Source organism: Rhinichthys klamathensis, unplaced genomic scaffold, assembly GCF_029890125.1.
Source record: "Rhinichthys klamathensis goyatoka isolate OS25496 unplaced genomic scaffold, OSU_Roscu_1.1 h1tg000310l_1, whole genome shotgun sequence".
NCBI lineage: Eukaryota > Metazoa > Chordata > Actinopteri > Cypriniformes > Leuciscidae > Rhinichthys > Rhinichthys klamathensis.
Genome location: NW_026606828.1, coordinates 651,819 through 665,473, shown reverse-complemented (window position 1 = coordinate 665,473; position 13,655 = coordinate 651,819). Strand labels below are relative to the sequence as shown.

At 39.2% G+C, this 13,655-nt stretch overlaps 1 protein-coding gene across 2 annotated transcripts in view; it reads left to right on the top strand.

The window, feature by feature from the left end:
• The window catches only part of tafa5b (TAFA chemokine like family member 5b), a 47,516-nt gene that overhangs the window by 21,839 nt on the left and 12,022 nt on the right, over window positions 1-13,655 (top strand). The window lies entirely within an intron of this gene.

Here is a 13,655-nt window from a genome sequence, read left to right as displayed (position 1 = left end):
CATCTGCCTATATTCCCAATCAGACAATCCTTGAGCACTGGTGTCATTGAGGGGATAGATAGATAGATAGATAGATAGATAGATAGATAGATAGATAGATAGATAGATAGATAGATATATAGATAGATAGATAGATAGATAGATAGATAGATAGATAGATAGATAGATAAATGTAATGATGTGACACCCTAGAACTCAGTCTGACATCTTTTGTCTTCTATACGCTCTGGAAAGAAAAAGCGAGAAAATTCTGCCTCATAAAATTGATCCATGTTGCATAAGGGTCTCAGTATAAGGACCACTGTGAAATAGTTCAGACATGTTCATGACCAGTGTCATGCTCAGAGAACAGACAATTATTTTTCAATATTCAAGAACTTTCTAACTATACAGATCTTTAAATACAGCATAAGGCAAGTTGGAATTGCATTTTTTAATCGAACACCCTTGCAGATGTCTTTAGTTTTAACCAATCAATGGACTTCTAAGGGTGCTTTCACATCTGTAGTTTGGTTCATTTGGTCCGGACTAAGGGCGAAAAATTATACTTTGTATCATTTTCAGGCGTTTTGGTTCCTTTTCACACCACACTGATTGCTCTGGTCTGAATCAGTTGATGAGTTGATGAAACGAACCAAAATGCAGTCACGTGACAACATCCACATCACTCGTTGGCCAGATGTGTCTTGAACATATTTCCACAACTGCACTTCGATTGGTCAGAATTAACGTGCGGGAAAATTCCAACAGAACTCCTGGAAGTAAACAAAGAGGAGGAAAATCCGGCAGACATGCGGATAATTCGCTCACATGTATGTTCAGAATCCGCACGAGCTTTATCCTTTCGCAAATCCCCTCATAAACAACAAAGTCTAGACGCAATATAAATAAGAGATTCACTGTGCAGTGCGGACAACTTCAGTGTTTATGATGAGAGTGAGAGTGCAGAACGCGGTAAGTCAGTCATGGCTTAATATAAAGGGAGCGCTATTGACAATCTAAATAATAATTTTGTTTGACTACGGCAGCTGGTTTAGTCCAAAAATGCGCAGTTCTTTGGCAGTTGGGTCTGTTCGAGGTCGGATCACGTTCTCACCAGAAACGAACCGCTCCAGAGTTCGTTTGAAAGCGTACCGAGACTACCTCTTTGAGGAGGTCTCGGTACGCTTGTTTGGTCCGCTTTTGGTGCGCACCCGAGTGCGATTGCTGCATTCACACCTGCCCAAATGAACCGCACCAACCGCACTTTGTTTCTTATTCAACCGAACTAAATGAGGCAGGTGTGAAAGCACCCTAAGTGAACCAATGCTATCATTAAGTTCAGAGTTTTTTCTGTGTGGGATATCAGTATAGGTGTAAGGTTCAACCCATAAGAGCAGTCACCCATTATGTGTGAGATAGCTTTGAACAGCTTAAAGGTTTGAGTTGGCCTGCCGCCATGGCAAACAAAACATGTTGGACTGGTTGCCACAGTAACTGGGCTTTTAAGAAAATAATTGGAGAATGCATGGGTTTGCTTCTCACAAAGTGCCAAGGAATAGAGCAGTGACCTCCAGCATAGTGATAGAGAGAACCACAGGAGGCATCTGCCCAAACGCTTTTCATTTCCTACATAGAGAGACTTGTGCAGTGTCGGGTGTTTGATATTATAATGCACCAACCTCAGACCTTAGCTCACATTTTCCAACATTTCTCCATTTATTTTTTTCTGTAGGCCAGTTTTGTTTATGCTCAATTTAGAATGGATTATCCAATGGCTTTAAAAATAGAATTTAGTCAACAGTGATTGTTATAAAGACTTGTTATACAAGTCATCACAAAATACAAATTGACCATATTTACTTTCCTAATACACATTTCTGTTGTTATTGTGAATGATTTACAATGTTTTATCTTTCATTACAAATAACTTGCTTCACCACTGAAACAACTTTCCTTTTTAGCTGATGCCACTTTTTTTTATGTTGCTAATAGTTTGCACAATTCCATGCCAGTTAAAATGAATTAAATAAACACTTTCCTTTTTAGCTGATGCCACTTTTTAAAAATCTTACAATTTCATGCCGGTTAACAGTAATGTAGTATAAACCCACTTTTCCTTTAGGATGATAAGATTAATCCTTCATTTTTTTTCTTTTAAATATTCTTAATGAACTGAACAACAATCTTAATATATTTTAAGCTATTAAAGCTCATAAAAACGTATTATTTTTTTAAATAGATTTTTTATTGAGGTTCCATTTTGGTCTCATTTGGTGCTTTGGATGTAATGTTGTAGCACTACTAATAACTTCGGGACCCTTTTTGCATACTTCTCGCAACCTCCTTACAACCTCCTTCAATGCCTTATGAGTTTGGAGAACAAGGGATCAGACACCATTCCTCCATACAGAATCCCTCCAGATCCTTCAAATTCCCAGGTCCACGTTGATACGCTCTCCTCTTCAGTTTTCTATAGGATTCAGGTCAGGGACTGGGACGGCAGAACCTTAATTTTGTGCTCAGTGACCCATTTTTGTGTTGATCTTGATGTTTGTTTTGGATCATTGTCCTGATGGAAGATCCAACCACGGCCCCATTATAAGATTTCTAGCAGAGGCTGTCAGGGTTTGATTTTTTATCTGTTGGTATTTGATCGAATCCATGATGCCATGAATCTGAACAAGAAGTCCAGGACCTCCAGCAAAAAAATAGGCCCACAGCATTAAATACCCAGCAGTAAATTTAATCGTACGCATGGGATACTTTTTTGGGGTACCCTGTGTGCACCAAACCTATCTAGTGTGTTTGCTGGCAAAAAGCTTTTTTTAGTGTCACCTGACCATAGAACCAGGTTCCTTTTGAAGTTCCAGTCGTGTCTGAAAACTGATGCTGGAGTTTGTTTTTGGATGAGCAAGGAGGATTCTTGAAACCCTCCCAAACAACATGTGTTAATGTAGGTGCTGTTTGATATATTTGTTGAGGCTTTCTGACCCCAAGACTCAACTAATCTCTGCAATTCTCCAGCTGTGATCCTTGGAGAGTCTTTGGCCACTCAAACTCTCCTCCTCACCGTGCATTAAGACAATATAGACACACGTCCTCTTCCAGGCAGATTCATAACCTTTCCTGTTGATCTGAACTTTTTTATTGCCATGGTGGTGGAAATAGGAATTTTCAATGCTTTCAATTTTCTTACAGCCACTTTCTATTTTGTGAAGCTCAACAATCTTTTGATGCACATCAGAATATTCTCTGGTTCTACACATTGTGATGGATGCTTAAGGGAATTTGGCCTTTGTGTTTCTTCATATTTACACTCCTGAGAAACAGGAAGTCATGGCTGGATAATTTCGTGTTCCTAGTCACTCTGGTGTACTAAAAATTGTAAATATGAAGGGGAATATACTTCAGATATATTTTTACTCATAAGAATTTCTAGAGGTACCAATAATTGTGGCCAACGTGTATTAGAGAAAAATTATTTATTTCATAATGTGATTTCCCCCCCAAACTCATTAGATTTACTTCAAATAAAATGTTCGATTTTTGTGATTTTTTTTTAAATGAAAGATCAAAAGGATAAACAATGCAGATTTATTTTCACAGCCTTCTTTGTCCATATTAATTAATATTCTGACCACGACTGTAATATATGAAGGGCCGGACAGAACCTTTTTAGGTTCTATATAGAACCTTTTCTTATATGAGTGAAATGATGCCAGATGCCTTCTTATGATGCCTTCTTATCACAAAAAGGAAGAAGAAGAAAAAAAGAAAACGGCAGTTTTGATGCCATTGGCTGTTCAGTTCAGACAAAATCTCCTCTGACCAATGAGTTCAAGTCATGATGACAATGACAGCGAACTGAAAGTATTACTCAAAAAACCAATACACAGCTAAAGCATTTCAAATGAACAGTTGGCTTCAAAGATTACCATTACTGGGGTCACCTGAACTCCCCCAGCAGTTGCTAAATGATGGAAATAGCTTGAAAGAGGATGGATGCCAGACTAAAACCATGGAGTGATTAACAAAGTGGAGCACTGAGGGCTGTGGAAGGCTTGCGTGTCTTAACAAAGTGTTCTGCGAACATTTGAAGTATTCTAAATAAATTAGTCTAAAACACTCCCCAGGAGTCCGTACAAGCAGACGTCTTGCAGTCACACTTTGCAGGGGCTTTTTGGAATGATTGGACTGTGGAAGCAAAGATTTTGGCTTCCTGCTGAGCCCAGAGGCCAGCCAGACTGACCTGGCATCAGGTCCAATCTCAGTCTGACTGTCATTACCGACTCTAAAGGAGACCCTCGTCCCCCGCCAGCCCTACCTCTGACTACTGCTCCAATCTAGACAAGGATAATAGGTGTATAGGGTGACAGGAAGGAATATATACTGTCTAGATAAAGTATCCTTAGCTCTTAAGCAAGTTATTGGCAGTTGAAATTATGATGTAAAAACTGGCTGAATAGTAGGGCTTTTCATAAAAAATGTTGACCTAAAATATATAATACAGGATGTAAAGTCCTCAATTTCAGGTTGCAATAATTCTGTCTACTCAATATAAAAGATGTACTCAATGTTTTTTGGTCTTGGGCTTGCCACAGTTTCTAAGAAGATGGAATCAGATTTGAAGACTTATGCAACATTTTTACAGTACATTCATGCATTTGGCAGTCACTTTATACAATTTATACACCTATGGGAATAGTTTGAATAAAATTAAAACTAAATGTAAAAATGTTTTTTCTCCAATAAATACATTTATCTAGATTTTATAGAATATGGTTATTTTACAAAATAAAATAGATTAATTTAATTACATTTTGTAGTTATTTTATTAATAAAATAAATAAATGGACATTCGTTGTAGCTTGTCTTTTATCTCTCTCAATTCACAACCTGAATTTCAATTATTTAATAAAATAATGGAATTGCATTATATTTGTAATGTATTATATACATTTATGTTTTTTTACTCTAATCATTCCAGACTGGTATGTGTTGTCATAGATATATAGACTTTATTTTTTTGTCTTAAATTTGACTTCCTGTGGTCTTTTTGATGGTCTCAGGCTTGCCACAGTCTCTAGGAGATGGAATCTGATTTGGTAACATTGACTTGCATTCAACATTTTAAGTTTAAATTTATGCATTTGGCAGTCACTTTTATTTCTTCCCTAAGAATAAAAACCCAAGACTTACACATTGCTTTGGCATGTACTGTTTGAGCTAGTAATAGTTTGAATAAAATAAAATTAATTATATTTTTTATTCAACATTTGCAATATATTTTCTTTTTCTTCTTTTATATATATTATATATATATATATATATATTTCTTTTTAATATATTTTAAAAAGTCATGGTTTCAAATTATTAAAGACTTTGTGTTGTCTCATATATGACCTTTCTGGTTTTGTCTTGAAGTTGACTTCATGTGATCCTGGGCTAAACTCCAACTCAGAATATGACAATGGATGTCTATATCAAATATCCTAATTGTCTCATCAAAACTACTGTAGCAGAACATTATATTATTCATATGCTTTTGTTACTGGTGGTGTTTCCTAATGAAAACATCTTACAGTTAAATGAGGCCAATTGACTTGCATTGCAAGGCAATAACTGCAGCATAAAGCGTTCGGTTATAGAATTGAACTGAACGATCTTGGCATGAGAATGAAGGCTGATAGCATCGTGTGGTGCGCTGGTGGAGTCCAGCATCGGTCCCCTGATGATAGACTCCCTTTTCACTCCATCACTTTTCTGACAGCCTGTAAAGGATAGCTTTTGAATTTCAGATCAGCACAGCCAGCAAGTCTCCATCTCCGCGATGCATGGTTGGCAGCTCTTTCATCCCTAAAACGCATGCACTGGAGTATACAGGAGATCCTGGGGAGAGAGAGGAGAGGTTGAAGATGAATCAGACATTTCACTGTCAGCGGGGCTATTTAAACAGACAGGGAGGGCGTATCATCTATCACAAGTTGCGCCGCTTAACACGTCTAAGCTGCAGCACTTAGAGGCGTTTTAAAACAATGCGAGCAAATGTGAAGCTTATCGGAGCGGTGTGGCTCCGTGACCATTAGCAAAGTGTTGACTTGTATTCTTGCCGTGTTAATGATGTCATAATGGCTCGTCCTGAAGTGAACCCATCTCGCATTCGGTGTGTTTAATTGTGTTTTCCTCTGAATTATCTCATTGGACATACACTATAATGAGCACGTTAGCAAGCACACCAATTTACTAATAACTCACGGGAACGTTTCTGTATAATTGGGTCTTGAAGCCATCATGACCAGGAAGCTCTATAGCACCCTGACCAAACAATGGCAGCTTCAGTCGATCATAGGCATGCAGGAAATATGGCAGGGCAACGCAGCATCTCGTTCCCTTTTCAGGGAACCATGGTTAACCTACTTTATTAACCTGAGATGATCCATTTCAAGTGAACTTGTGCTGTCATAGACAGCAACGCTATGGGAATGATAATACCCACTCCTTTGTACTGACAAGTGCCTGTCTACTGTGAATCATGGCTAGCACAACTAAAACATAAGCACCTGGCATCACAAACATATTGTAGGGATACCCCTGACAATACGGTTTTTGAAGCTGCCATACTCCTATTCGAATGAGCTCTGACAGTCATAGGTGAACGGATAGCCTTGACCACAGGGCAGCTCTGTGAACGTAAACATCCAATACCCAATAACTGGGTATAGCAGCTTTTCCTGGTCCAACATCCCAAAGGAGGGAGGACAAAAGGCCTGAAAAACTATAGATTGTGTCACATTAGTGGGGACATACCCTGGTCTAGGGTGTAGAAAGGCTTTCACCATACCAGGTGCAAAGCCTCTAAGCAACACGGCGGAAATGCGACACCAACGGATTTCTCCCTAATGACTCCCCACCCAAAGGTGCATGGTAAGCAGCTATGGACGTCACGTATCCTTCAGAGTGGAGGGCGATAACCCTGCGGAGAACTGATCCTGCAAGAGCTCCAGAACAGTACAAACCAGCTATAAAGTGGGTCCATCTGGCAATTTCTGCACCATAAAGTGAAAACTCTCCACTTCAAGGAATATAGTTTCCTTGTTGAGGGAGCTCTAGAGTGAAGTATGGTCTCAACAATCTCAGCTGAGAGACCAGACAGTTGGTTTCCACAACCCCAGGTGGGGGTGAAGGGTTGAGCCCTCTGCCTGAGACAGAAGGTCCCTCCAGACTAGAATCTGCCATGGAGAACTGACGAGAAGGGACACCAGGTCAGAGAACCATACTCGGGATGGCCAGAATGGGGCTACTAACAATAGACGGACCCCGTCCTGGCGGAATCTCCTGAGCTCCCGGAAGCAAAGCGATTGGGGAAAGGCTTACAGAAGCAGCCTCGGGCATGTCTGCACCATAGGATCCAGTCCCAGTGGAGCTAGAAACGTGAGGGAGAACCAAAGCGGACAGTGCGTCATTTCTTGATATGCAGATAGGTCCACTTCCGCCTGGCAGTACTCCCTCCAGATCGACTCAACAGGCTCAACTAAAAAAGGGGCATAGCAGTACACTTAGAAAAAGACTGAACAAGTATGGCATGTTTGGAAGGGTTGTCAGAAGAAAACTTCTTCTTCACAGCTTAAGTTTGCAAAGTTGCATCTGAACAAGCCACACGACATCTGGAACAATGTCCTTTGGACAGATGAGACCAAAGTGGAGATGTTTGGCCATAATGCACAGTGCCACATTTAGAGAAAAACGAAACCGTGGCTTGCATATGGATGCGCATAAATCTGCAGTAAAAGTGCAGTCACATTTACTGTTGCTCTGCTGTGAAATTTTGCTGGTGAAATGCAGTAATTTCAGTAGGGAGCAAATTTGGGAGTTTAGCGTGAGGGCAAAAAAGTTCCCCACAAAGATTTAGCTTATGTTAAAGTTGGTCATGCAAATTCACTGAAACTGACCAACAGAAAGCTGCTTAGCTAGAAAGTGACTTCTGTGTGAGCTGTGCTTCATACATTGCTACGCTACTGACAATGGACCTTTTTGCCAACAAAATTTTGCTGAAATATCGCTAATGTGACACACCTTAAGGGGCAGATTTACTAAACAGGGCAAATTAGCTGGCAGTGAAAAAGTTCTGTGCATCTACTGACGACGTGCAAATTAAAGAACACAGACACAGTCAGATCGTTTCCATAATGACCAACGCAATCTTCCAGGTAGCGTCTTGTTTAAGACGTGCTTTTTAGGGGGGGGGGGTCGAGTAAGCAAATGGCTTAATAATGGCGCAAACACCAGTACATTGACGAGCGAAAACATTAGTAAACCACCTTGCGTGATATATTTAAATACTCTCCTCCCATAAATTTTGCGCCTGAAAGCGAAATTCCTACAAATGGATATGCAATAAGGTCAGCCACAAAAATAACTTTTCAGCGCTAATTTTTCACTGCGTGTCTTTAGTAAATCCTGACAGTAGGTTTTTAATGCCTAAAGAGGTTTTGCGCTGACGCAAGCTGTTAGTAAATCTGGCCCTAAGGGTGCTTAACCACACAGCCAGATATACGCACTACAATAAGCCAACAAAACGCAAGTTAAGGTGTACACATGCCAGGTGAGGTAATGGGCAAAAATCTAGCGGTGTCAACCAGTTTATGCTGAAGGCGTTTATGACTTTACTCGGATAAAAGAAAATAGATTAACATGTTTACACGACCACACGCATTGTTGGCTTATGCATAATCAGGTTAAGAACATGCATGTAAACACATTGAATGATGGTTTACTCTGAGTCACGGGACATAGTGGGGAAAAAGGGTGGCGGAGGAAAGGAGGCTACGGTAAGGTGGTGGAAAACAGTGGCCGTGTTGGGTTTGGTCATAAAGGGTCATAAAGCCATGGCAGGGCCGAATGAATGAGTGAGAGATTAAAGGAGGGGCGCTCACAGTCTGCATTCAGTCACTGCAGAACCAGACTTTGCTCCTGGCATGCTGATTAGCCTCCATGAATGGCTCTATGGACTCCTCTCTCTCCGGGATCTATCAGAGCCCAGTCATTACAGCCTATTTGGGGCTGAAGTTGGAAATGAATGGTGAAGCTTTTTTCTTTCAGCTTTGGAGTAGGGCTCACCTCTAGGGCACCGTGGAGAAAGAGAGAGAGGCTGGGTGTTGTCAAACATGACAGGAAGAGAAGATAACTTTTTTTTTTAGAAAGGGGAAAGGCAGTGAACTGATCCTGCCACATTTTTACCGCCCATAAGTTTTAAAGTCCCTGTAAAGTAAAAATTAAGTATGTGTTCTGAGTTTGTCACACCACAGAAAAATGTGTTATTAGCCACCCCGACAAATTTGAATGATAAAAAAAGCCGGCAAGTACATAAAATAAGCTATCAAAATCTTGAAAAAATGAGCAATATTCTCTGCTCTCAAACGCTGGGGGCGTGTCCGCTGGCTGCGCTGAAACCACGCCCTCTCGCGGGAAAGCAGCCGACGGTGATATTTGTGATACTGCTTTCGGGACGGGGAGATGAAGGCCGAGGCGGGAGATAGTCGGTTCAACCCCATTCACCAGTAACAGCGGATTATCAGTGAATCCGTTGTCTCCGACGAAAGTTTATAAAACTATCCCTTGTAAAATGATCGCTACAGAGGCGGGTGTTGGCGGTGATCCTCAGCTCTCCATCAAGGTTGGCTCTTCACAAAATTAATCCACCTCTTCTTGATGTGATCGTTTTTAGGAAATTTAAATAAGGACACCGATCTGTTTTGTACATGATCGCATCCAGGTAGTAGCCTACGCATTTCCGTGTCGAAGGCATAGCTAGCTAGCAAACTGTAGGCTGTAGTTACTAATAGTACTGACAGTAAGTCGCGATTGAGTGGCCTCAGTGCGTCATCAAGTAGGGGCGTGTCCATGAGCTCAGGGGCTCCAGTGCGTCATCGAGCCCCGTTTTAGCCCCGCCCAAAAAATCCGGAAAATAGCAATGGTGAAAAACTGTTTAACGGTCTAACTCCACAATTCAGTAATTCACAGTTCACAGTCTTTGTAATATGTTTTAGCAATACATTTCTAACATTTATAATGGGTTTAGAATTTTTTTTTTGAATTGCCTTTACAGGGACTTTAAGTATGATATTAGTTTCATATTGATCAGAGATGACCACGAGAAGGTTCTTAACACAAATGTAGCAAAATGTTGTCAAAATTACAACATTACATTCTCTGACCTAGAATATCTACTGAACTAAATGTGCAAATATTTATTATAAATATTTGACATGAGAGCACACATATCTGAAGATGGCCAAAAAAAACATTATTTTGACAGCAAGGAAAAACACATATTTGTGTGAAAATGGAAGCAAGAAATCCAAAATGATTCCTCTGTACATAAATGTCTGGTTTTTTTTCAGTTCCGTAACCCGTTTTGTCCCACGTCTCGAGAATCAGAGAGTTTATTTTGAAGAATACATTATTCAATTCAGAGCAACTTTGATAACGAGGAGTTTCCACCCACATCACCGCTCTCATTTCCTGTGAGTTGCGCTCACATCATATTCTGTGATGATGTAATCATGAAGTATCTGCCCTGTCATATCAACGATTCTACTTTATTCAGAGCTTCGGTTCAATTTAGTCTTTGAAGAGAGAAAAAGCAGACGTTCACCTATTAGAGCAGACGCCAGAGCAATGCCTTCTGATTTTTGTATGCTGATATTTGATTATGCAGAAAGAGAGAAGCAAGAGCAAGAGAGTGAAAAATGATGTATGGAGAAGAGGAAAACTGATAGAGAGGGAAAAAAAAAATCAAATCACTTCTTGAAAATGTTCCAATAATCACTAAAGCGCTCCAGCAACCGAGTTGGCCAAAAATAGATTGAATTGAAAGTTCTCTTGGTATTTTATGACGAGAGTAGCTTGCAACAAGGGTCGTCTGGAGAACTTTTCTTCACATGCTTTTGTTTATATTGGTAGGTCTGACAAACCTGCAATATTTTCTTCTCAGTTTCAAATGTAGACTGAAATATTGGGTGTAATAAAAGGTGATGGGCTCGCATCCTGATGAATCGATGATGGGCTAAGAGAGGAGAGGAGAGCCTCTGAAAATTATGGCTTCTTTTCTCTAGTGCCCGGGGCAAGCAGATTTTCAGCTGTGCTCATAAATGTAAAAAAAGAAACAGGCTGTATTTTTTATTTATGTGTAGAAAACAGATATGCAAACCAAACCAATCCAGCCTGGATGTGGTTTTACATTCAGTACCTCTGCACTGACGCTGTGTCTGTGGCGGGGGAAGCACCATCCATCATTGTTTGTGTTGGAGCTCATGCATGTTTGGTCAGATGAACCATTTCACACACTGTAGATCAAACTTCAGCTGCATACATATACAGACACACAGGTAATTTTACATGCCAATAATTCCACCGGCCGCCGTATCTAGTCAAGAAGATGGTATAATCCATCATGTGCTAAAGACATACACCCTCACAGTCGCTCACAGCTACACTAGATCACAGTTGCCCTAAGACTACATGCTACTAATGACTGCAATACTCAAACACACTTCTCTGATTGAACGCTTCTTTCTGTAGTGAGCGTAATTGTCTCTATCTGCAGCCATATCACAAGGAATCACATTTTCTTGGATCTTTTGAGATAAAATTGCTTGAAGTGCTATGAAACATACTGTAACTTGCTCAAACCTTACTAGTCAAGAAAGAGATATTATTCTTATTATTGTTTTGTTTTTATTTTATTAAAGGAACAATACCTTTAACAATATCCTTGATTATTTCAGTGTATCTTATTTTAATATGAACTGCAACTTGCAGAACTCAAACCCAGTCAAGAAACAATCTTATTTTGTTATTTTATTACTTTATTTTATTTCATTACTGGCTGTGGATTATGAATATTAGTGTACATTTAACAACATCCCTGATTATTTCTCTTTGATCTTAACTGTTTATGTGGCATGTTTTAGTGCAAATTATTTAGCTTTGCAAAGATGCTGTCAATGAAGCAGTTAAACAGTGTTTTTTTATTTTTTATTAATACGTTTTTTGGGGGGGATCAAACCCATGCTCTACCAGTCAGCTACAGTAACACTAGAGAGAGCAGTAGAAACTAGAAATGGTAGTGTAAAGCTAAAATCTAACTGTTTCTGGTGAAAAAATAATTGTATTTATATTAGGATTTACATTATATTGTTCTTCTTATATTATTATTCTATTCTAGATATCTTTATATTTTTATACATGAATAGTATTAATGATAGTTGTTATTTTATTCTATTAAGATTTATCAAAAATGACAATATTACTATACATTTTTGCCCTGAGTTCCTGTCATGTTAGTAAAGCTTTTTTTCATTATTTATTTATTATTATTAATTATACATTTGAAATATTAATGATTATTATTATTAACAATAATAATTTTATGTAAGGGTTGAAAGAAATTATGTGGAATTGCTTGCTGGATGTGTGGTAAATTAATATAATATAATAATAAAATAATAATAATCAGATTCCTGGCACGCATACTCTTTATTATCAGCGGTAGTGTTAGGATGTAAACGTTTTTTGTCTTGCAGGTAATGCGAACGCCATTATGGCAATTGTGACTGACTGCCTGTTAAAAGCTTGGCAAAGGATAACCTAACTGTATACGTAACCATTGCTTTGTAAGAGGGTTGGGGTGTTGATGCATCCTGTCGCTGAATTAATCATCATCTAACATAAGCGATCTCTCAAGAGGTTGTACGCTGCTTTCTTAGCCATCTGTCTGGACTTACAGAGGGGTTTGTGGAAGATCTGCAGCCCACCCTGATGCATCAAGCTTTTTTCCGCTGACACGTCACTGCTAGGACATGATTCACTGTCGCAGGTCCATATCCAACATATTGCACTGGCTTGATGAGGCCGTGTATATAGATTCCTGTTTATGCAGGTGCAGGATAATAGAGAAACATTGAACAATGGCTGCAGTGTGCAGCTTCAGCAGAACTTGGTCCCCATCAGTCTGCTAACAAGGGTGATGCCTCAGTCTACAATATTAGTAGGGAAACTAACAGCTCAGCACCGTAAAAATCCATTTATTCTGTCAAAGCTGTGGGCTACTTCCAAATACAGAGCGTTGTGGTGTTATATGGGAGACGCTAGTTTGAATCTGGCCTGCGTTGCGTCATGATTCTGTTTCTCTCTCTTTGGTGCTTATTTTCTGTCCTGTTAAAATGACTATATCAATTTTTTATGGCTAAAACGTTTTTAATGATGGAAAAACGACTGCAATTTTTTAACATCACCACTTCAGTCGTTCCTCACCGTTTGTGCTATAATTATGAGATTAATTCATGCGGCATGCTGAGGAGAGCTGTACTATTACTTTTCTTAGCGATCAGGCTTGCAATTTTCACCCGGTAGATGATAGACACAGCAAAAAAGAAAGAAAAACCATGAACTTGCATTGAAGAAGGGACCTGAGTAAAACCCTGTGATGATTGTGGGATTTTAAATGTGATTTACAAGAAAAAGAAAAAGAGCTTCAGGTTTGCTGTGCTTATTTGTAGGGTTGCACAATTTGGCCAAAAATATTGAGATAATATACTAACGTGACTATTATAAATATAATTAGCAGTAAATAATAAATAAATCAAATAAATATTATAATAATTACTCATAAT